This window comes from Drosophila ananassae, chromosome 2L, assembly GCF_017639315.1.
Source record: "Drosophila ananassae strain 14024-0371.13 chromosome 2L, ASM1763931v2, whole genome shotgun sequence".
Classification (NCBI taxonomy): domain Eukaryota; kingdom Metazoa; phylum Arthropoda; class Insecta; order Diptera; family Drosophilidae; genus Drosophila; species Drosophila ananassae.
The window spans coordinates 5,242,165-5,266,313 of record NC_057927.1 but is presented as its reverse complement, the minus strand read 5'-3'; the positions used below and the strand labels follow the sequence as shown (position 1 = coordinate 5,266,313).

Below are 24,149 nucleotides of genomic sequence, written 5' to 3'. Positions count from 1 at the left end.
CAGATACGCCATATATACATACGTACGTATATATATTTTTTTGTTATTGTTGGTGCTGAGAAATGATAGCGAAACTAATCGAAAAATAATTGGATGTTTGGCCCGTTTTTGCCTTTCTGGTGGCCCACTCTCGTTCTTTCGACGCCTTTGCTTTCCTTTTCCATTTTTCTCTCAAAATGAAAAACTTTATCCCAGCACCGACTACCGACTATAGTATTCCCAAATGCATCGTAATGTTTAAACAATTTAAAACGGACAGCGTTTGGCTTTTATTTTGACAGCCACAGCTGCCAAATGGCCCAAGTCTGGTTAGACTTGGTTTCTATTTATTTATTGTTTTTTAATAAAAAACGAAGCAAGATTTATTGAAGCTGAAGTGATAAGACGAAATAAAATTAGACACTTTTTTCAATAAAAAAATAACTTATTAGTTGGCGTAAAATTATAAACACTTAGAGTTTATCAAACATGGAATACAGAAGGATAATCAACAATCTAGTACAGCATCAATTACATCAGCCAGATTCTGCAGTCAATGCAAAATAATCAAAATTTATCATGGCCAGGGAAATGTCCTGCAGAGAATTTATGCATTAAGTGCAGCTAGCGACGATGGAGGACATCCATTCTCCGATTTCCATTCGCTGTTCCTCTGGAATTCGCGTTGTTTGCTCCAATTTTAATTGAAACGAAGCAAAGGAGTTGTGGATGCACTCCAAAAAATGCTATAGCCTAACAAATAATAGCTAAGAATTCCTACTTAAAAACATTAATTAACAAACATTAATTAATTTAGAAAATATTTACTTTCTTAACAATTTAAAAAAATAGATATTTTTTTTGTGTGTATCGAAAAACAGCCGGACCCGGCTTAGAAATGTTTGCTGAAATGTTAAACATAATCATGTCCTGGCCAGGACCAGAGCCCGGACTATACCGAAGCGGACCAACTGTCCGACCAATAAAAGGACTGCCGAGACTACCGAGCTGCTGGACACCAAATTAATTTGGAAGACAAAACGCTTGAATGCAAGTTTTCCGATGCGCGAATGCCATTAGCCGGGGGGAATTGGGAAATTCGGGAAAATCGGGGGCTTAGTTGCAGTAGCAGAACACGCGCCAACCGCCTCCTTCTGGGCCCTATCCTGCCAACTGCCACTTGCCACTGCTGCTGTGGAACGTGACACGAAATCAGGACATTGGCGAAATGCGTGTTGGCTCTAACATTTGGTTTTAGGTTTTAGGATGTCTTTACTCTGGTAGCTAGGGCTTTAAAAGAAAGTATTCGATTTAAAATATATATTTTGGATGAACTCTCTATTTTCTTTTAAGTGAAAGACAACCCTTTCTGTAATAAATTTCCTCAAGTCCCCTATACATCATCCAAATTAAATCTAGCCAATCAATCTATAAATAAAAAGTATAGTTTTGTCCACATCTATTTTAAGGACGAAGAACATGCCTGGGCCACAAAATATAATACCCAGCTCGGGGACAGCCACATTGACTGTGAAAACCCCAAAAAATAAGATTTATGCCGCGCATAATCGTTTGGGAAGCGGTGGCACTGCGGCAAAGAGGGGAGTGGCATGCCACTTACAAGCGCCATAATCATTTCAACAAGAATAATTTTAATAATTATTAAAAGCGATTCAGGCGCGTTGATGGTCGCGCCGACAATTACAAACGGCTCGACATTTCTCTGGCAACAGGCCGCCAATTGTTTGTCCTCCCCAGCCAGCTCATCCCGATCCATTTCACCCAAGTCCTGACTATATGATTGCCTCAGATTTCTGCTGACTCTTCACATTTTATTTTCGCTTTTCTGTTTTTTTTTTTTTTCGCTTCGCTGTGATGCGGTTAAAAAATTAATACGCGGAAGGATATGGCAGGCAATTCGTTTTGTGGAAACGCCTCTCAAAACAAAGCCAGGGCCAAATGAAATAAAAAGTATATCCAACTGAAATTTGAACGCATTTCATTGCTCATGAAAAATTTACATTTGAATAGACGACTGGAATGGCTGGAGAGGCCGGGCCTCTGAGGTTGGGCCGCCGCAGGATGCAGGACAACGGCATCGCAGCTGGGAAGTTCGCCTCCGTGAGCATTTATGTGGCGTATTGTTTTAATTTTCTGAATTATATAAATTTCATTGTGAGTTCACTGAAATGGATTTTGGTTTGAGGTTGCCATTCGCTGGCAGAAGTCCACGCAATTGAAATTAATTCATAAAATGTAATTGATTTTAGCTAAAATAGTTCAGTTATCAGTGAAAATTAAAGAATATATGTACAAATCATTTAAGGTATTCCAATCAAGGATCAGATGGCATTCGCTGAAGTTTACAGTTTCTTTCATAGACTTTTAAGAATTTTGAAATTTTAACAGAAAATTCCAAATATATTTCACTTCTGGAATTTTATGCAGATTTATGGAGAATCGATATACAAATTGTTTAAGGTCGGATGAGAATTGGCAAAGATATAGCCATCGCTGGGGGCCATATTGTCCTCCCATGTATTTTGCAACATTTTGAAGGGGATTCCAGGAAAATGTAACAAAAAATATAAAAAATATTTTGTTTCTAGATATTGATGCAGATCGATGGGGAATCGATATACAAATCATTTAAGCTATTCCGCTCAAGAATCGGGTGAGAATTGGCAAAGATATAGCCATCGCTGGGGGCCATATTGTCCTCCCCATGCATTTTTTAACATTTTGAAGGGGATCCCCAGAAAAATTTTACAAAAAATCTCAAAATTATTTTGTTCCTAGATTTTAATGCAGATCAATGGGGAATCGCTATACAATTCGTTTAAGGTATTTTGCTCAAGAATCGGATGAAAATTGGCAAAGATATAGCTATCGCTGGGGGCCATATTGTCCCTTCCATGTATTTTGCAACATTTTGAAGGGGATCCCCAGGAAAATTTAACAAAAAATCTAAAAAATATTTTGTTTTTAGATTTTGGTGCAGTTCGATGGGAAATCGATACACAAATCATTTAAGCTATTCCGCTCAAGAATCGGGTGAGAATTGGCAAAGATATAGCCATCGCTGGGGGCCATATTGTCCTCCCCATGCATTTTTTAACATTTTGAAGGGGATCCCCAGAAAAATTTTACAAAAAATCTCAAAATTATTTTGTTCCTAGATTTTAATGCAGATCAATGGGGAATCGCTATACAATTCGTTTAAGGTATTTTGCTCAAGAATCGGATGAAAATTGGCAAAGATATAGCTATCGCTGGGGGCCATATTGTCCCTTCCATGTATTTTGCAACATTTTGAAGGGGATCCCCAGGAAAATTTAACAAAAAATCTAAAAAATATTTTGTTTTTAGATTTTGGTGCAGTTCGATGGGAAATCGATACACAAATCATTTAAGCTATTCCGCTCAAGAATCGGGTGAGAATTGGCAAAGATATAGCCATCGCTGGGGGCCATAATGTTCTTCCCATGTATTTTGCAACATTTTGAAGGGAATCCCCCAGGAAAATTTAACAAAAAATGTAAAAAATATTTTGTTTCTAGATTTTGATGCAGATCGATGGGGAATCGATATACAAATCGTTCAAGGTATTCCGCTTAAGAATCGGGTGAGAATTGGCAAAGATATAGCCATCGCTGGGGGCCATAATGTTCTTCCCATGTATTTTGCAACATTTTGAAGGGAATCCCCCAGGAAAATTTAACAAAAAATCTAAAAAATATTTTGTTTCTAGATTTTGATGCAAATCGATGGGAAATCGATATACAAATCGTTTAAGCTATTTCGCTCAAGAATCGGGTGAGAATTGGCAAAGATATAGCCATCGCTGGGGGCCATATTGTCCTCCCATGTATTTTGCAACATTTTGAAGGGGATTCCAGGAAAATGTAACAAAAAATATAAAAAATATTTTGTTTCTAGATATTGATGCAGATCGATGGGGAATCGATATACAAATCATTTAAGCTATTCCGCTCAAGAATCGGGTGAGAATTGGCAAAGATATAGCCATCGCTGGGGGCCATATTGTCCTCCCCATGCATTTTTTAACATTTTGAAGGGGATCCCCAGAAAAATTTTACAAAAAATCTCAAAATTATTTTGTTCCTAGATTTTAATGCAGATCAATGGGGAATCGCTATACAATTCGTTTAAGGTATTTTGCTCAAGAATCGGATGAAAATTGGCAAAGATATAGCTATCGCTGGGGGCCATATTGTCCCTTCCATGTATTTTGCAACATTTTGAAGGGGATCCCCAGGAAAATTTAACAAAAAATCTAAAAAATATTTTGTTTTTAGATTTTGGTGCAGTTCGATGGGAAATCGATACACAAATCATTTAAGCTATTCCGCTCAAGAATCGGGTGAGAATTGGCAAAGATATAGCCATCGCTGGGGGCCATAATGTTCTTCCCATGTATTTTGCAACATTTTGAAGGGAATCCCCCAGGAAAATTTAACAAAAAATGTAAAAAATATTTTGTTTCTAGATTTTGATGCAGATCGATGGGGAATCGATATACAAATCGTTCAAGGTATTCCGCTTAAGAATCGGGTGAGAATTGGCAAAGATATAGCCATCGCTGGGGGCCATAATGTTCTTCCCATGTATTTTGCAACATTTTGAAGGGAATCCCCCAGGAAAATTTAACAAAAAATCTAAAAAATATTTTGTTTCTAGATTTTGATGCAAATCGATGGGAAATCGATATACAAATCGTTTAAGCTATTTCGCTCAAGAATCGGGTGAGAATTGGCAAAGATATAGCCATCGCTGGGGCCCATATTGTCCTCCCATGTATTTTGCAACATTTTGAAGGGGATCCCCAGGAAAATGTAACAAAAAATTTAAAAAATATTTTGTTACTAGATTTTGAAGCAGATTGATGGGGAATCGATATACAATTCGTTATTCGCTCAAGAATCGGGTGAGAATTGGCAAAGATATAGGCATCGCTGGGGCTTACTGGATGCAACTATGCGTTTTCCCATCTATATTGTGTTTTTACAATCGATCGATGCTTGAATACAATCCTTTTGAAGGTGAATAATTTCTATTTAATCTTTATATTTTGATGCAGAATTCTTTTTTAACAGAGTCGAAAGCTCACTATTCACACCCTCTCATATGGCCATCTCATGAGTCGCTCGTAATGGAATCCTTCACTTTATTACCATGCAATATTCATAAATTTCATTTCTACACAACAACATCGAGGAGTGCACCAAAAGCAGCAGCAACATTGCAACTACAATAGCGAATGCAACAACACCACTAACAGAGTGCAACAATGGACAAAATGCATGCAGCTTCGCAGTGAAGCTAAAACCAACTCCCAAACTAAGAGCTCGTAGCTCACAGCTCTCAGTACCCCGCACCCGGATACCCCACGTCCTGCCCCGCTGGTCGACTCGTTTACTTGTTGAAAGGTGTTGAAAGTGTTGGAATATAATAAATAATAGCGCTAAGTACTACTTTAAGAATTTACATGCGGCAATTGCAGCCAGCGGCATCAGAGGCGTGCGAGCTAACGTTCGCGCTCCACCAAAATCCAAAGCCAACGGCATGAAATTCACAGTAGAGTTACACTGAAACAAATAATAATTAAACTAAGAAATACAATATAACTTGAAACTTAAAACTTTGTGGGATATACCCATCAAAGTACCCTTTACAATATTCTATATGATTGTCAACATAAAATTGACAAGATAAAAAACTAGCACACAAGTCCCCACACGGATCATACGGAGTAAAAAAACTTACCAACCAAAACTGGTAGCAGTTGTAGATATATTATTGAATCACCCGAAGTCAATTATTAGTTAATATAGCACAATGAGTGATGCGAGTATTCTTTCGAAAGTGAGCCTTGCTGCCGACAGCACCATAATGGATCACAGAACCCTGATGTATGAAAGAAGGAAAACCATGGAAGCCAGGCGTTTAACAAGGGGGATGAGATCTATCCTTGGCTCCGAAAGAATAGTAGTGCCTGAAAACTCCTGGACTTATCATTTTACGAATATGGTAAAGCGTCACAATGATGATCAAAAGCTCGTTGATCCTGCATTTATTCCGGAGGTTTCTACCAAGGAGAAATTCGAATATATATTAAAGAACGATGACGACAAGGAGGCATTCTACGATCCTAGTTTCAAACATCACCAAGTGCCTCTGTAAGTTTATATACACAAATATTTATTGGAACATTTGATGGGAAATGGAATATTTTTCTTAGCTACATTCGATGTATTGAGCGTTTTCATGAATCAAAAAAAAAGTTTTCAAACCAATTTAGACGGGAAGTGAATCTATTAATTGATAATCAACCAAACGCTGATTGTGCTTGGCAGTTTGTTAGGTATTTATATATTACAATACTTATTTAATATATAATTAATAATATTTATTTGTTCATAGAACTGTGGCTTACACCACACTTTGGCCGCCATTGCATTCAAGACAGGAGCTTTGGTATTTTGAAAGGGACTTTTTACAATTAACTCCCAAGGAAAAGAGCCGTTTGCATAAAATTATGAACACCGAATTTAATTGAAAGTGGTATTACGGATACATATTTAGGATTTGTATTTTGGATACGTTTGGAAAAAAAATCATAATGATAAATTAAATCAATAATAAAATAAATTAAAACCAAAATATTGAAGTTAATTTATCTTCAAACATGATTACAGTCTGATGAGCTACAAATTTCTTTCGGTGTACACAATTTTGACGCCAACATGGCTGCAGGGATTTTGTTACAATCACACTGCCACCATTTGGCTCACACACACACATGACTTTGTGACTTGCATTTTGAATAATCGTCGGACAATCCTTGTGGAAGAGGGGGCAGAGTGGGAGGTAGCATATGAAGGCGGCTTTCGCATTGTGCGGCGGCAGTGAATCTTTTTCGGGCTGCCCTTTGTCTCCTCCCAGCCCAGCCGCCCTCTCTAAGCCATTGTGTCCTCGTGTGCCCTGGCTCCTTCTTGCCTCGTCGCCACTGTTGACTTAATCCTTTTGAGTTTTGCCGCATAAGGAGGCGGTGGCTAGCATTAATAGAGCCACCAACCCGCCCAGGATCCCTCCAACGTCCTTCCCCACTCGATAAATAAAACGCCATCAATAATGTCTAAAATAAATGTTGGCTTATTAAATCCCATTTGCCTGCATCAACTTACAGTTAAATGAAATGAAAAATACTCCCAGCCACTTGGCCAGTGCGGTTAGAGCCTGATGTCCTCAAGGAAAGTGAGGCAACATCATCAGCAACCAACAGCGGCAGCCAAGAGACAGCGGCAGAGGCAGAGGCAGCCGCAGCAGATAAAAAATCCATTAAAATAAGAATGCGATAAGGTTTTTGGGCCTTGTAGTGAGAGCGTGAAAAAAATCGTCTAAATTTATGCGGCTTCGCCATAAATTTAGCAGGCTATAAGGATATCATTAAAGCGCAACCACACACCCACACACTTACTAAATAAACACTCACACCCATGCAGCCAGGGTTCTTGGCAGGATTTCACTTTCATACAATCACTAAGCCGGCATTTGTCCTTCAAAACAGTGACAGTGGACATTGAATTAATTTATTTAACATTTAATTAGTATTTTTATTTTCTACAAAAATATATTGATCAACTAAGCAGTAAGTAGTATGTGTTTTTTTAAGTTCTTATCCCAGAATTCCATTTAAACATTTACCAAAAATATTTAAATTTCTTACCATGGTGTCTCCTTGGAAAACTTACAAAAGCCCAAACCAGGACACAAGGAGCACAGAAAAAAAATATATATACATATATGTAGGTATATATTTTGTTGAACATTAATAATAATTTTCGATATTTATGACGGGAAACATCGACAAGGCATACGAGTGCCGCCGAGCTTGGAAACGTGAAATGTGATTACAAGGCAACCGCCGCCCAATCGACCCCCCGAAGATATTCATCTTACATTGATCCTGTTGCCAGTGCCGGGGAGGTATCTCTAATGGATAGGGTATCGCCAGTTCGCCATTTGCATTGGTTGGCCCCCCTGGAACCCACAAAAAAAAAATGGTATATATATATTGGCAAATTCGTTTTTTTTTTGGGACGGGAGGGCCCAGCAAGTTTTCTTTTACTTCTTGCTGGCCGAAAATAAGCGGAGAAAGAAAGAAAGAGGAATTTCATTTATATCGAAATAAACAACCACTGGAAACCCTCTGTTTGGGCGCACTCCAACGTTATTTATGATGTCATCCATCATTTTTATCGTGAAAAAACATTTTCCTGTCTCAGCCTGCCACTGAGCCAGAGAGGCTGTGAGCCAGAAGCTCCTTTTGCCGGTTCCTGGCGCTGTCATTGGCCAAGGACTTTTTGTGTCGTTTGTCGCTGATGCGAGCCGAAACTGAACCACTGAACCAAACTCCCGGCCAAAAGCTAGCTCCCCCCTATGTCCCATTCCACCACACATGCCGGGAATCCTCGAAGAAATTAGAGAGAAGGTCCCTGCCAAAAGGGACGTAAATTTCCAAAGGACCGACTCTAATGATGCACCCACTCCGAGCCCTCCGCGTAGTCCGCCCACTCACCCGGCCATGTCAGCCTCCATTCAAGCGCACCGAAGCCAACTCTTCCCCCGACTGATGTTAATGAAGTGTATGCGAATGAAATACGGAAAATTACAAATTGCTTTAGCCAAAAACCCGAAAAGAAACTGCAAATGGTGTTTACGATGTTCACGGTTTCCTTTCGATTTCGTTTGAAATTTATGGTGAAAAGCAATTCAGGCTCGGTTTCTGGATCCGCCCGAACTCGAGTGGCGCAATATTGGTCAATGACTCACACTTTTCTCCCTCTCGAACATTAATTAGCGCCTGGAAATGGCTATGGGATACAAATCTTGATGATTTAATTCGTTTTGGTTTCATGAACAGATCTATTTCGTACTCTTATAAATAAGCTTGATTCGATATAGTTTGAAATGGAAAAGATTTTATTCATTTTTATTCCATTTTCATGCTAAAATATCCACAGGATCGCTCCTTACATATCCTGTATGATGGCTGCCAAGTGCATGTAGCACTCACAACTTTCGTACAAATAATGTGCGCCAAGAAGGGCCATAAATTAAAACGTATTTCACTTGGAAGAAAAAAATCTGCGGCATATAAAACAAATAGCATTAAAAATTGCAAGACACACATACGATGCGGCTACGTTATTCAAATTGGAGACAGAAATAAGAAAGGATGGGAAATAAAAATAAATAAATAAGAAAAAAATATAATCTTCTGTCGCGATGCCAGAGCTCGAAATGCTTGACATCTATTTAAGCAGACTGAGACAGTTGGCCGGGGTTGAGGGATCTGCAACATTGGTCAGAAAACAGAATGCCTAGGATTTTGGGGCCACAAAATGGCTAAAAGATGGCCGGCAAAAAATAGAGTGCCATACAGAATTTAATTTATTTTTAATACCCGAGAATCGTACATCTCAAGAGCGTAAAAGCTTCTTGAATCTGCACTCCAATCTGTGTTTGTTTTCAATGTTGAATATTTGTCGTGTTCACATCTGCAATTTATTTGCCATCATCGGGCATCGAAGTTGTTTATTCATTTGCCTCTGTTTGTTTGTTTGTTTGATTGTTTGTGCGATGTTTGTGTGTATTTGCCATCGCCATAACTCAAGTTGCGGCACAATGTGATCATTGGATCGCATGATTTGGATTTATTCCCAACGCACCATTGGACATATTGCCGGCATGTGTGCCACACTCGTTCCCAATCACAATCCGCATCCGAATCCGACTCCGACTCCGACTCCCAGTCTCAGTCCATATCCACATAGACATCCCCATATTGTAGCTGCTATCCTCCTCCTCCCAGTCTTGGGTCATGGCGATGGGAAATTAACATAATCGAAAAGCGATTCAGAGCCTGTGCACTTTTGTCGCTTTATTTATTCATTCAGTCTGTCAATTTCTGTTGCAGCGAATTCTTTCTGACGGAATTAATTATTTCGCCACATAAATTCTTTAGATGCCATTTTTGTCCAATACCAAAGGGTGGCTGTTGACAGGAAATGGAAAATGACTTCATTTTGTATTTTGAGTTTGGGATTGCAGATCTTCAGATCTCAAGTATAATAGCCCTCTCTTTATATCAGAGATACTCAAACCCACAATTAATTTATTTAATTACCTTACCTTCAATTGCCAAATTACCTTGCCTAATTTTAGAGCCATTTAGACCAAGATGCTCTTATCTTAGCAAACTAGTCAGTGGCCTGTGAGTGACTTATGAATTTGTTAGCCCAAGGGATGCTAACTCACCCCAACCCCCACCCACCACATCAATAAAACAATTGAAAAGTGTAGACCCGAATTAGAGTGAACCTTATTGAAACCCTTAATGTCCTGGCACAATGCAAACAGTCCAATAGAAGACCAGGATGCTGGGTCAGTCATGCGGAACCACTTACAAATCCATAAATGTGAATATTATTACTGAAATTGTTGTTGCCTTTGGCATTGTGTGCTCTGCTCCCGAAGTGGGCGGGGCTGGGAGGCGGGAGGCGGACTGGGAGACTGACAAACACCGCAATGACTTTAGCAAATAGTCGAGGCGCCCAGGGAGAGACTGTGTATGTTTGCACTTTGCTTTTGCCGATTTGCAGTTTTTGGCCTTCTGTGTTTGTTGTTCGAACAAGAATAAATTCCAGTAGCAGTAGCAGTAGCTGTGGCAGTGGCCGTTTGCCGGAAACAAACGATTTTATTGCAACTAACATACTCGTACCAACAGCCTTCGTTGTTGTTCCGTTGCATTTATTGTTTTCGTTTACGTCGTATTACATTTCGTATTATTTGCGCTTTTGGATTGTTTGTTTTTTGTTTTGTCAGCAATCCCCCATGCCCCATGCCACCAGCCACCAGCAACCAACCATGCCCAGCAATTGATTTTATTTTATTTATTGTTTTGCTTTAAACTATTAAAATATTGTCGGATGTCTTTTTTTCCGCCTGCAGGCTGCAGGGCTGGGCTTCTTGTGGCATCGTTTTTGGTTGTTGACTCAAGTTTTTGGCAAATAATTTGATTTTCAAAATAATAAATAATCGCAAAACTATAAATTACACTTATTCCGGCTTAATAAAACAGTTTACAGGATTATGATCGCTCTAAAAAAAAAAGTTGACAAAAATTTATCATCCTGTATGGTTAGCCATTTTTTTTAGTATCTTCTATTTTATGAATTATTTAATAGTATTGCTTAGCTTTCTCCCACATTTTCTGTCGTCCTTAATTTATAGGCTCCTTCCCTGTCTTCACCCAATAAAAAGAAAGTAAATAAATTAAGGACAAAGTCCTTCAATAGAGTCAAATAAGCTGAGAAGGCGGAACTTGCGCATAAATTAGCCGTTTGCATTTGAAAATTCCAAACTTCCTTCTTCCAAAATCAATTCGATACTTTGCGGCAACAAAGACCGTTTTTTTCTCCTATTTGTTCTGCTGAAAAGCTAAAAAGTTTGTTTCGCCATTTTTCATTGCTTACAACAGAAAGTTTTAAGTAAAAAATAAATTTCTGCCAAGCCAAAACTAACAAAACAGAGCTGGCAAAAAAAATGAGAAAAGTTATATGTGCCTTTCCGTATAATTTTTGTTTGGATCCCCACTTTATATTTTTTTTTTGCAGTCAACCAATAAGACAGACCGACAGTCAGTCAGTCACTCGGTTCAAGGGGAGAAGACTGAGATTATTTTGGATTGTTCGGCTGGAGGGACTGGGAAGCAAGAAAACATTTTGGATAGCTTCCAAATGGTGAGTTCTGCCCTGATTTCAATTTATCCACAACCGACTGGGGTGGAGCCGTGACTATTTGTCGTTTCTTCAAATCCAATGCCTCTGCAATGTTCGCTCAGACTTGGCTTCTCATTTCCTTGTTGAAGGCAGGCCAACATCCTTCTAATGGCCAAAATAATACAGTTCTTCCCTTCTGGATACTTATGCTGGAAGTTAATGAAAGTGTTGTTTATGAATATTGTTTTTTAAACATGTTAAATAGGTTTATGTTTCAGCTGTTTATATGGGAAGGGCTGCTGGGATGAAATTTATAAAGTGAGTTACCAAATTGGTATCTAAAAAATGTGTAAAGAATATTAATATAATTAAAATTTGTAAAGCCCTATGATTTTATATATTTTAAGATATCTAATATAAAGATGCTGGCTTTCCCAAAAGATGCAAAGATACTTTATGCCGCATTGCAAGCCTTAGTATCGTCAGCAAAAAAAAAAAATAACGCAAAGGCAGGGCGGGGAGAAAATCCTTTGCCAAAATCCTTAGCTGGCATCATGTTGAATGCAGCAGGGGCAACAACGCAATGAAGCAATCAATCAAAGCGCAAATCGCTTTGGTGTCGCAAAGCACCGCTGGGCAAAGACTTTTCGCCTTAGGAATAATATCCATCATTGCAGTGGAGTAGCCCACTCCAAAGTTTATCATCTTACCAAGAAGAACACTCCAAAAAATAAATTATATTGCCAATGGAGTTAATATTATATTTTATAGAATATCTGTTTGAAATGGGAATGGCAGATCTTGCTCTTACAATTTTGTACATTTTTTTTTTTGCAGTGCACTCACAGTTATCGTAATCGTCTTCATTTTGCAGTGGAGTCAGAGTCAAGTCGGAGACGCCTTTGATGCCCGGGCCATGACTCAGTTATCGACGGAAGGTGTGGGGGCTATGGGGGCTCTATTACTGGGGCTTGTCTGTGTTCGAGTCTGCCAGTCTCGGGTCTCGGGTCTCTGGTCTCTGCTCCCTCCACCCCCTGGACAATCTCTCGCTGCGTAATCACATTCAAGTGCCGTCTCCTCGGAGCACACTGCACATGTGTGACTGCCAGAGGAGGCGGCAGTGCCGTGGGGCGGAGCTGGGTGGGGCTGCTGGCGGAGTGCACATGGGCAAGGGCAAGGCGAGGCAATGCCGAAGCTGCGCCGCATATAAATGTTTGATTTATGCATCCAAAATGCTTGACTCGCAGCCAAAAAGGCTTCGATGGCGAACAGTGGTAACAAATTACTCGTCACGCATCATAACAAATTTAAATCTTATTAAAACATGACACTTTTGTATCAATTTTATAGTTGACTATATTCATCGATTAATTAAAATTCAATAAGTTTATTAGTTACTTTCGGATTGCTTCCTCCATAAACACCACTGTGGCCTTCATTGTCATGGTTTTCAGCTGCAGCTGTTGTTGTTACTCCACAGCATTTGGTGTTGTTGCAGCTTTGGTTGCAGTTGCTTCTCCCCGAGAACTGGAGTCCACTGGACTGGCTGCATCTGCGAGTTGTGACTACAAATGCACTCCCCCTCTGCCACTGCCAATGCCCCATCGTCATAATGGCGGCACTTTGAGCTCATAGATCCCACCGACAACCAACAACCGAAACCCAAAAGCGACACCAGCACCGAGCGCGGCCCGGCTTATCCTGGCAATGCATCCTGGAGCTCTAAGCCCTCCCCTCCTCCACCCACCTCTGTGTGTACCTGGGAAACTAGCAGAATCATTGCTGACGAGAGGAGCACATTATCATTATCAGCTAGGGGCCACCTTAAGCTCTATTCGCTGTTGGCACTCAGTTATAAATCCATTGCTCGTATCTGGTGGATGCATTTTTGCCATCTGCATCTGCCACTGAGCCTGCAACGCCCGCCGCATGCGGCGAAGATGGACCATCTGGGCGTTTATAACTCGTTAAATGCTCAATAACTTTATTCCCGCTTGGTTCCTGGCCGTGCCTCGGGCCTCGGGGCTCCAATGGGTCGGGGTCGCCAAGGTGTGAGCTGAGACCCTCGAATCAGGAAGCTTACTTAGCACTCGGTCACAGGTAAGGGAAAACGCCCACTTAAGCTGCTTTATGGCTTGGGACAGCAGGAAGAGGTTAAGATGAAACATTAATCAAAAAATGGTGGCCAAAGGAAGAGGGTGTTGAAGCCAACTTTAATACAAAGTCATCAAGAATGTGTACATATTTGAATCTTAAATTGAGAATCTAAAGTTCCATCTGAAATGTCCTTTTTTCCTATCAAACATCAAAGATTCTTAGCAGATCCTGATTCTCATGGATAGAACCTATGAATAATGCATAGAAGGGACTTCATTGAATGAATACAATTACAAAACTTGCGTTTGCGCACTCTGTCCAAAGTTAGACTCAAGTTTTTTGCCTAATAAATTTACGACCGCAACTTTCCGCCTCCGCTTCCCCGGACGCTGGAAAAAAAAAGTAATCACTTAAGTTTTGTGAAATCCTCCGACCAAGGGAGATGCCATAGAATCCCTCTGGACACCAAGTTAGTGGGCGTCTTAATCATTATTGGCTAATATGTAGAGCAAAAGTAGTCGTGTCTTCTATGGGAAATGAGCTTGGAGGCCACGGCCACAATGGAACTAATTTGCCAACGGATTCCCATTCGCCACGTTTCGGCCGTCATCTTGGCCGTCGCCTCCGGGCCAACTCATCTTTCCATCGCCACCCGCGTGGAAAGCAATAAAGCAGCGGCAGTGGCAGCAGTAGAAGTAACAAAAATAAAGAAGAATAACAAAGTTAAATAAACAAAATGTAGTCATTATTTATATTTGCAACACAGCTCAGCAGCAAACAGTGGAAGAAACTAAGAAAAATTCTCTAAAAACAAGCTGTGTGAACAAAAGTTCAAAAATATACAGGGATAGTATAGCTTAAAAGGTTAAAGGATCAACAAAGCAAACAAATAATTTGTTTAAATTATAAATAGAAGCTTAGATTAAACAACATATTATATTGGATATAGAATATTTTAGCTTCAAAACTCTTTATCCTATTTTTCACATTTTTTAATCAAGCCTAAAATTTAGTAATCCCTTTTGAGTCACCTTAGAAAATCACCCTTTATAAGAAAGTACTGAAACATGCTAAAAGTTTCCCTCAGACAATAGAAGCGCGTAAGAAAAGCACATTAATTTCGCGCCCTCCTCGGGCCACCCCTATTCCTTTGGTGGCTCATCTTCTGCTCACCGTAGCTCACTCGACGTCTTGTGCTCGCACTTAAAAATTAATTTAATATCCTCGCGTATCCTTTTCAACGCATCCAGCTCGCATGCTCCACGGCCATAACGAGGGGAGCCATCCCAACTGAGGATATATATATTAGATATATAGGAGGAAGCCCTCGGCCAAAGATGAGCGAGCATCCTGCTGGCAGGAGTCCCTTTGTGCGGCCCTGGCTGCTGTTTGGCTCGCATGGCGGCTGTAAATATAATTATGTCGGGAAAATCCGAACCAAGCTGGATTAATTAGCGAGCATTACCCGAACCCACCTCACGCAACCAGTTCCGGGGCCAATTCCCCGGACCTGGGACCCACCAGGGTGTCAACTAACTCGGATGCCTAGGTGGGGTGGGTGGTGGTGTTGGCAGCTACGGAGCTACTACTTGGCTACGTGTCACAAAAAATGGGATACATTTGCTACTAATTAAGAATCCATGTTTTAAATATGTGCATGTAACCTCTCCTTGTTCGGTGGATCCTTTGCCCGTGTCTGTGGTTTCGGGTAGCAAGGAGCAGTCATAAAAATATAAGTAGAACATGGTGCATAAATGTTGGATCCCTAAAAAATACCTCACCGGGGGTTGTGGCAACTGAAGGATTGAATGACAGCGCCCACTCAATATTACCTTTCCCTGTCCATGTTTTTTGGGGGTTGAGACATCATAAATATCTGAAATGTCTGAAAATTAAAATGTTGAAAATGGTTTCAAGGATCTAACGGAGCCTTAGACATCAAGTTATTAACTTGTTTTATTAGGACGAATAACTTAAAATATAAGAAATCCAGTTCTATAAACTATAACTAAATTTTTGTTTAAATAAATAAATCTACAATTAATGATTTAATTTACTAACCAATGTAACCTTGTAATAGTCACCCACAAAACGGAAATACAGACTTCAGCCACTCAGAATTCCTCTATATATTTCAGCCAACATGAATACTTTGCCCGGACTCCTGATTCAGGAAAGTTTATGGGCAACCAGTAACCAAGTAACAAAGGCAAACATCGAAAACAATGAGCGCCCAATTAGAAGTGCTGCGAGAAACAGACAAATCTCGTAAAACTCATAAATGTCGCCATAACAATAAAAATTCCGGTTGCAAATAAAGTCAGCGAAATAAAGTTTGAAGCGGCACGCCGAGATTCGGGATTTGATTCCTCCGCATCCGCATCCGCATCCAAAGCCCAGGCCAGGCCAGGACCCAGACCATGGGATCCCAAAGTGCCACAACAGACATTAAACATGTTCATAAAATCATTGCCTGTTGCTGTGGCTGATGGCAGCTATAAACCGGGTAGACAAACAGAGCCGGAGTCACAACCAACTGTTGAGCCGGGAATTTTACGAGCCGGGTAATGACGTCATAAAAATTAACAACTTCAAGGCCTCCGTTGGGTGTCTGGCATAGGGCCTTTTAAATAAAACAATTATTAGGCCACAGATCTTCACAATCTGATTGAGCGAACTAAATTATTAGTTATAAAAAATAAGTGTTATAGCCCCCAAGATTAAGGGTGTAAAGTATTAAATTAAATTCGCATTGTAATGGCCTGAAAAATACTGCACAGCTTTTGGTCGAAAAATTTATTTGCGTGCCACAGGGCCAGGACCTGAATCGGGAGAATGAAATTGCAGGAACTGCAGTAGCTGACCACACACTCGCTGGGAAGAATGGTAAAATTGCGTTGGAAAATTTACCGGCAAAACGAGCCAAAGGACACACGGATTTCGCCCCGTCTCTCCAGCACTATCTCTTTTTCAGTTCCTGCCTCTCGTTCTCGTCCTGCATGCGAGTCCTGTGTCCCAGTGTGTGTGTGTGCGTGGCCAGGCGAATATAATTTATTCGATCTGTGATAGCCGCGGCCTCTGTCCGGCATGTCTCATAAAAATTGCAGTTTAATTACTCCATCGACAGTATCAATTTAGCGAAATCTTTTATTAGCGCCGCAGATGGATTGCCATCCGTGTTAAAGCGCCATCTGTAGGCGGCTGCAGGTGAAATGCTTTTTGTGTACGACCCTTTTTTTTTAGGTCCTTGAATGCAATGGGATTTTTAAAGGATGTGTGAGAATTATGGAGGGTATAAATATTATTTGCAGTAGCGAAAATAACAGTTGTTAGCTGTTTATATTTTAGAATTATTTCTCAAACTTAAAAGCGTATATATTTAGAATATCGTACCGCCGAATCGTGTGAGTCCCAGCTGCGGATCCTCCACTATCCCCACTATACCGCACTTCCTTCAGTTTCTGGCCCAAATCCCCAATGCTGGCTGGACCAACAAAAAAAAAAAACCAAAAACCCCACCAAATGCTGCACGCTCATCCGCAAGATTTATGTATCTCAAATATGTGCATCTGTGTGCGGGGCCAAGTCCAGTACGAATGCCTATGCTGCACTGTGGTGTCCAGCCCCCGATTCCAGGGTGGGGCTCCTCCGACTTCGGTTTCAGTTCCATATCCATATCCAGTGCCAGTGCCAGGTCCTGCTCCGCTTCGAAGCTCCACCATACGAGTGTAGTATCTGCATCTGCAAGCGGGCAGCGTCCAGTCCAGCACTGTTTTGTTATTGTGCCGCGCTTTTTAAATTTACGTGCGGCAAATGCAACATACTTCACTTTCGGAATTTGCGTTAATGTGCATTTGCAGACCACTCCAGTTGGTTGCCTCGCCATTCCCCCTCCCTCGGCGGATTGCTTTCATTCTGCATTTGCATTCTGGCCGCCGACGCATCGCCGTGAATGTGGCATCTATGAGAGGACAGGGCGAGAGGGAATGGGTGGCAAGTAGGGTCATGGCACAAGTGCAGCGGCCTCGACTTTAAACAAATGCACTACAAGTGCATGTTGCCATTGTCAGAGGGAGATCCCAACGAATCATGGGCAATATTTATTAATTTACATTATTTTTATATATTTCTACCCTTAATAATATTTTATTATTATTTAACTACGTCTGGTTTATTACTTAATTTTTAATAATGTAAAAAAAAATGAAGGTAATTATTTTATTAATAATATTAATGAATATTACACTGTGAATTATTTTAATATTCCTTTTGTTGGGCCAAGCAGCCACCAAAGAATTCATCTAAAATAATTATAATATGCTAAGCTGCAGCTGTTGTTATCAGCATGTTTCGTCTCTGTTTTGTCCCCAGTTTCGCATGCGCTTTATTGGCATTTGTAGCGTATGCGCTTTGGGGAGCTTTAGTTGAGCTTCTGCGCAAGCTCTTGTTTTGGCGTTTGTTGTGATTTGGAGTTTATTGGAGCCGCTTGTATTAGGGTTAAATTGAGCCCAAAATAAATATATTGAAACTATAATTTGAAACGCGTATAGTTATTCGGTTGCTATTAAAAACTATTAATAGCTCAACATTTGGTGACCCCGACGTGATCTCATCCCGGTTGATTATTGTGATCAACATTAAAAGTGCCAAGAAAACGCCCTTGTTGTTGTTACAAGTTGCATTTTAATCAAATAATGGAGTCTGGAGCTGAGACTATTGGAGCTGCTGCCGCGAACCGGGAAAGGATGCTGCGGAGAAGAGCAGAGGTCACCTGCCAGGAGATGGAGGCGCTGCATCATAAAGTGAAGGCTGCGGCGCGGATTGAGGATTGTACTATTATGGCGCTGGAGTCAGTGGAGAAGCGTTTGCGTGAGCGGTTCACCGCGCTTCAAGAAGAATTGGAGGAGCTTAATTTTAGCGAGATCGGGAGTGATTTGTATTGGAGATTCTCGCAGCTGGCGACTGATGTGGAAGTGGAAATTCAGGTGGAGGTTGCCAAGCGCTCCATGAGAATCGCTGCCCACTCCACACTTCTCGACGGTGCCAGTGTATCGCCAATGCCATACAAACCAGCCACCTCCTTGCCACCGTTGCCGATGCCAACATTCAGCGGCGGCTATGCCGAGTGGCCGGATTTCTGCGCCCTATTTAGGACAACCATCGACAGTCACCCGCACTTGACCAAGATGGAGAAGCTCAGGTGGCTCATTTCCTGCCTGCGGGACTCAGCCCTGGAGACTGTGAGGGCGCTAGAGATTACCGACGCTAACTATGATGTTGCCCTTGACCTTTTGCGCAACCGTTTCAGCAACCGTCGGTTAATCTTCCAGGCTCACATCAACGAGATCCTGCAGCTAAGGGTGGTTGAGCCGGGATCCGTTGCTACTCTTCGGGAGTTATCCGACCGATTCAATGGACATATGCGGGCCCTCATGAGTTCCGGGACGTCGGCCGAAATTCAAGGGTGCCTCCTCATCCAGATCCTCTTCCAAAAGCTGGACCCCGCTACAAAGGCTAAATGGGAAGACTCTCTGGCAGGAAGCACTGATGACAGCCTTCCATCTTGGGAGTCTATGGCACGATTCTTAGAGCAAAGGTGCCGGACTCTCGAAAGCGTTGACTTTTCTTTGGCGTATTCACCAGTCAACCAAGTAGGCCGAGGTAGATCGTCCAATAACCGATCCTCATGCATGGTTATTAACGCCAGTCCTGTTCTATGCGCCCTGTGTGGTGTTTCGGCGCACGAGCTTCCAGCTTGTCCAAAGTTCAGTGCTTTGCCAATTGATGAACGATACGACGAAGTGCGGCGTCTGGCTCGCTGTTTTGTTTGTCTGGAGGATGGCCATCTCGCTCGCGGATGCTCAGCTTCCCGCTGCTCGACGTGCAATCACCGTCATCATATTCTGTTGCACCCTCGCGGGCAGGTTTCACCCGCACGAGTCTCACGTCCCATCGGTGCAGTTGCTGGTGCGAACCCATCCCGCTCAATCAACCCTGTTATGAACCAGGATCGCAATGCTGAGCTAGTGCTCCTGCCAACAGCAAATGTACTCGTTCGTGGTCGATCTGGAGACTTCCTGCCTTGCCGAGCGTTACTGGATTCCGGTTCACAAGTACATCTCATCTCGTCGCGGCTGGCGAATGAACTTCAGCTTGGCCGCTCCAAATGCTCCACAACGGTGGCCGGTTTCGGCGGCGCTGGATTTGAAACAGATGGAGCATCGGTTAATGTGTGCTTGAAGTCCCGCCTTAGCACATATTCAGTGGAAATTGAGGCTGTTGTGGCTTCACATATAACGGACTATCAGCCCAGCCAGGACATAGATGCTTCGGGCTGGAAGATTCCTGGTAATATGGACCTAGCTGACCCCAACTTCCACAAAACGCAGCGAGTGGACCTGCTGATTGGAGCCGGCTTATTCTTTGACCTGTTGTCGGCTGGCCAAATCCAGTTAGGTCACGGGCTCCCAATTGCTCAGAACACTCGATTTGGCTGGGTGTTTTCTGGCCACGGTGGACTATCACGGGATGTGTCGGCGCTCTGTGGTAGGGAGGACAACCCATGGAACAACCTCTGCAATAATGTGACTGCTGCCCCTTCCGACATTGTTATTGAAGGCTAACCCTTCAATGGGGGGAGGATGTTGGGCCAAGCAGCCACCAAAGAATTCATCTAAAATAATTATAATATGCTAAGCTGCAGCTGTTGTTATCAGCATGTTTCGTCTCTGTTTTGTCCCCAGTTTCGCATGCGCTTTATTGGCATTTGTAGCGTATGCGCTTTGGGGAGCTTTAGTTGAGCTTCTGCGCAAGCTCTTGTTTTGGCGTTTGTTGTGATTTGGAGTTTATTGGAGCCGCTTGTATTAGGGTTAAATTGAGCCCAAAATAAATATATTGAAACTATAATTTGAAACGCGTATAGTTATTCGGTTGCTATTAAAAACTATTAATAGCTCAACACCTTTACTATAATATAAAAAAAAACCTATATTTTTGAATATTTTCGAATATTTTTTTCCTTCAATTTAAATTATTTAAAAAAAAAATCTCTAACTTCAGTTCATATTCAGCATCCGTTCTTACCATTTTTGTAGCATACATTCTGGGGCTTGGGGGACCTACTTTACAGGATATTAACTAGCCGCGATCATTTGGGATTCTTTCTGTGCTGCTCTTGCAGGGATTTTTCCTGATGTTTTTTGGAGTCTTGCTGCGTTGTTGTTTTTTGTGGCAGTTGTTGTTTTTGCTGCAGTGCCCGTGATGCATCCCAACGTTCGGGTTCGGTTACAAGGTACAACGTGCATTTGTCGGTGTCTGGCCCTCTCGCCGTCCCGCCCGCATCTGGAACTGCATCAGGCAGTGCAAAAATGCGAATGTGTGTGTGTGTGTGTGCGAGTGTGCTTGTATTTCAAATGTGTGTGAGTGTGTGTGGGTCCATACGCAAATGCAGCCATGATTTATGATCTGAAACAATATTGAGCGCACGAAAATTTATGGAGTGCTCCGCTTTGCAAATAAAACGAAATAAAATTTTTTGTCAGTTGTATTTTTCGTTTCAATATTTCTGCATGCCTTTACCGCCCCAGCCCCCAGCCTCCCCCACCGCCCTCTTGTGTTGCATGGCTTTGCCTTCATGACTGACCATTCATCCTTTTGTGTCCATTCATTTCGCTCTCGATTTATTTCGTTTCCGTGTCCTCTGCCAGAGTGTACGAGTATGTGGCACCAAATGTAATTCGTAGGCGTTGCCACACCCCTTTAGCTGGGGGGGTGGGGGAACAGAGATCCTGAGATGGTCAAAAATGCATTCGGGCTTAATATTTGTTCTTTATTGCTGCGATCCGACATAATATATTTGAGATTTCAAGTGAATATTTATTGCTTTACAGTGAAATGTCCACATCACTGAAGTTTGTCATTAAAAAAGTAAACTTTGAACATGAAGGATATTTTAAATGGGACTTAAAACTCACCAAACAAGGAACTAAGTCTTATTTAAAAAATGTTTAGTAGAAAATTGTGTCTTGTAATACAAGATAAATAATTTGGGTAGCCTTGTTACCTAGTAGACCCCATAGAAAAGAAAAGAAATAGAACTGCTATATGAACTCTGAACCCTTATCTGCATTCGGCACTTCAGTTACCTCTTGAAACCAATTGCCTCGGCGAGGGAAGATCTGGATTGTGGGAGTATTTCATTTGCAACTGACATCTGTGAGGGGGTGACCCAAGGATAATTCGAACATTAATCATGCTCAGTTTTTGGGCAATCGATTTGTGTTCGATTGAGGCTTATCAGCAACTGGCTGGAAAAAGGGGGAGTAAGTTATGGGCGGGGTTAGTAGCAGCATGCTCAATTGAAAGTCGTCACGCTTTGAATGGAAATGGTCTTCCTGTTCAAAGGACGATATCTGGGATGCTGCTCCTCCGTATCTATCAGCTCAGCAGCTCAGAACGAGAACAACCCCATGTTCTAAGATGGAACTCCACCATTTTGTCCCATCTAAGACAGCCATATGGATTCAGATTGAAATGCGGGTGTGAAGTACAAGATGCATTCCGTGGCCACGAAAAGAATGCTCATCTGGGGGCTTTAGATTCTATTTATGTTTGAATTTGAACGGCAAAGACAGATGCCGATTCGCACGTGACTTTCGGGAATTTCTCATCTGGCTAAAGTTAGTTAACACTATGCTAAGAATTTGGAAGAAATTTCCAAGGGGGTAGCTCGGAAAAACAATATAGAAGATGGGAATTTTTCCATTAGTAAGTACGAGTGAAAAATTAATAGTTCCTGAATGCAGAAAATATCCATAGATTTTTTATGATCCTACATATGGCCTAATAAACCGATCCGATTTGTCATCGTCGCATCCTCGAAACGGAAAACAACTTGCCGCAGCCCAAGACTTCTGGTTTTCAGCATCAGGGGCCATAAATCATAAAAGGACGCCAGCAACGCGGTGAAGAAAAGCCGCCGGAAAGATTTCCTGCTCTAGTTCTGCCTGGGAGAACGCATTAGAGTCGACAGGATGCCGACGGCTTGGCTGGGCTGAGACGAGTGCGTTAGTTTTTGCATATATGCAAAGGACCTAGGAGCCATAAAACAGTAAGGACAACAACGCACAGCATCGGGGATAGTCAGGATAAAATACAACAAAATTAAACAGAAAACGCTGACAATATTTTTCCATATTTTGGTCTCATTTTTTGCTGCGCGGCGTTGCATGTGGCGCATATGATTTATGATGATGCAAGCGGAAAGCGTCAAGATGACAACAGCAGCGCGGAGGAGGAGGAAAATAAAACAGCAGGCGTAAGTATCTCTCAGATACATTCAAGACGCAGCGGTTGGGCAATTAAGAGCCAATATAAGCAGCCTGCATCGTAAAATGGAAATATTAATTTGTGATTTCTTCACGCCGCCACTTGCAGCTAATTTGTTATTAATTGAATTTAAAAGGGGGCCACGGGCCACGGCCTGGCGTCCTGGCTACCAAGGGGGCCAAATAGAAACACAAGCACGCGTCACGATGCCGCACAACATACCCCCTCGTCATGTGCAGCGTTTTATGTTCTATTTATGTTGTGCAAACGATGCTCCATAATCGTAAAAATATCAAAACAAATCGTTAAAATCGATCTCCGTCGTTTGGCAATCGATTTACAATCCCCCCCTGCCAGCCAGCCTCCGAAACCGAAGTGTCTTCATTTCTGGAGTTTGTGCGTTCCCGGGACGCGTGTCAATCGGGTAAGTTCTGGTATCCATACTCAAAGTATCTCTATCTCTCCATCTACATATATGTATCTCTGTGTCTCTATTTGTATCTCCGGGTTGTAAGCGTGTGTGTGTACCATGAAAATGCCGGCAGCCCCAAACCAGAAGGAGCTCATAAATTTTGTGACTTAATTAAGTTGGCATCACTTGAAAATTGTTTGAATTTTTTTGTTGTCGGATCTGTGTTGTTCTCGTATCTGTGTGTATTGCCTTTACAGATAATAATTGTAAGAGCCCATAATTGATTCAATATTGATTTATAATTATTGAACCGACTCAAGTGCAAGGCCCGCACAGATAATAAGTGAGTGCAACAAATTGTTAATTAAATTAGCCTTTGAAAGTGTATCAAAATTTATGTCGAAATCTACTATGGGTTATGCTTTTTAATAGGAATATTGTATATTTTTTGTAGATAAGTATAGAACCAACATAACCTTCAGGGGCGACTAAAATACACAATTAAGTCATCACAGCCCGATATCGTC

At 41.6% G+C, this 24,149-nt stretch overlaps 1 long non-coding RNA gene across 1 annotated transcript; it reads left to right on the top strand.

Annotated features, from left to right (window-relative positions):
* Positions 1-5,652: 5,652 nt before the first annotated feature.
* Positions 5,653-6,655, top strand: LOC6502643. The gene is made up of 3 exons (XR_004309760.2): positions 5,653-6,179; positions 6,242-6,364; positions 6,424-6,655. It is a non-coding gene; the product is annotated as an uncharacterized LOC6502643 (long non-coding RNA).
* Positions 6,656-24,149: the final 17,494 nt, after the last annotated feature.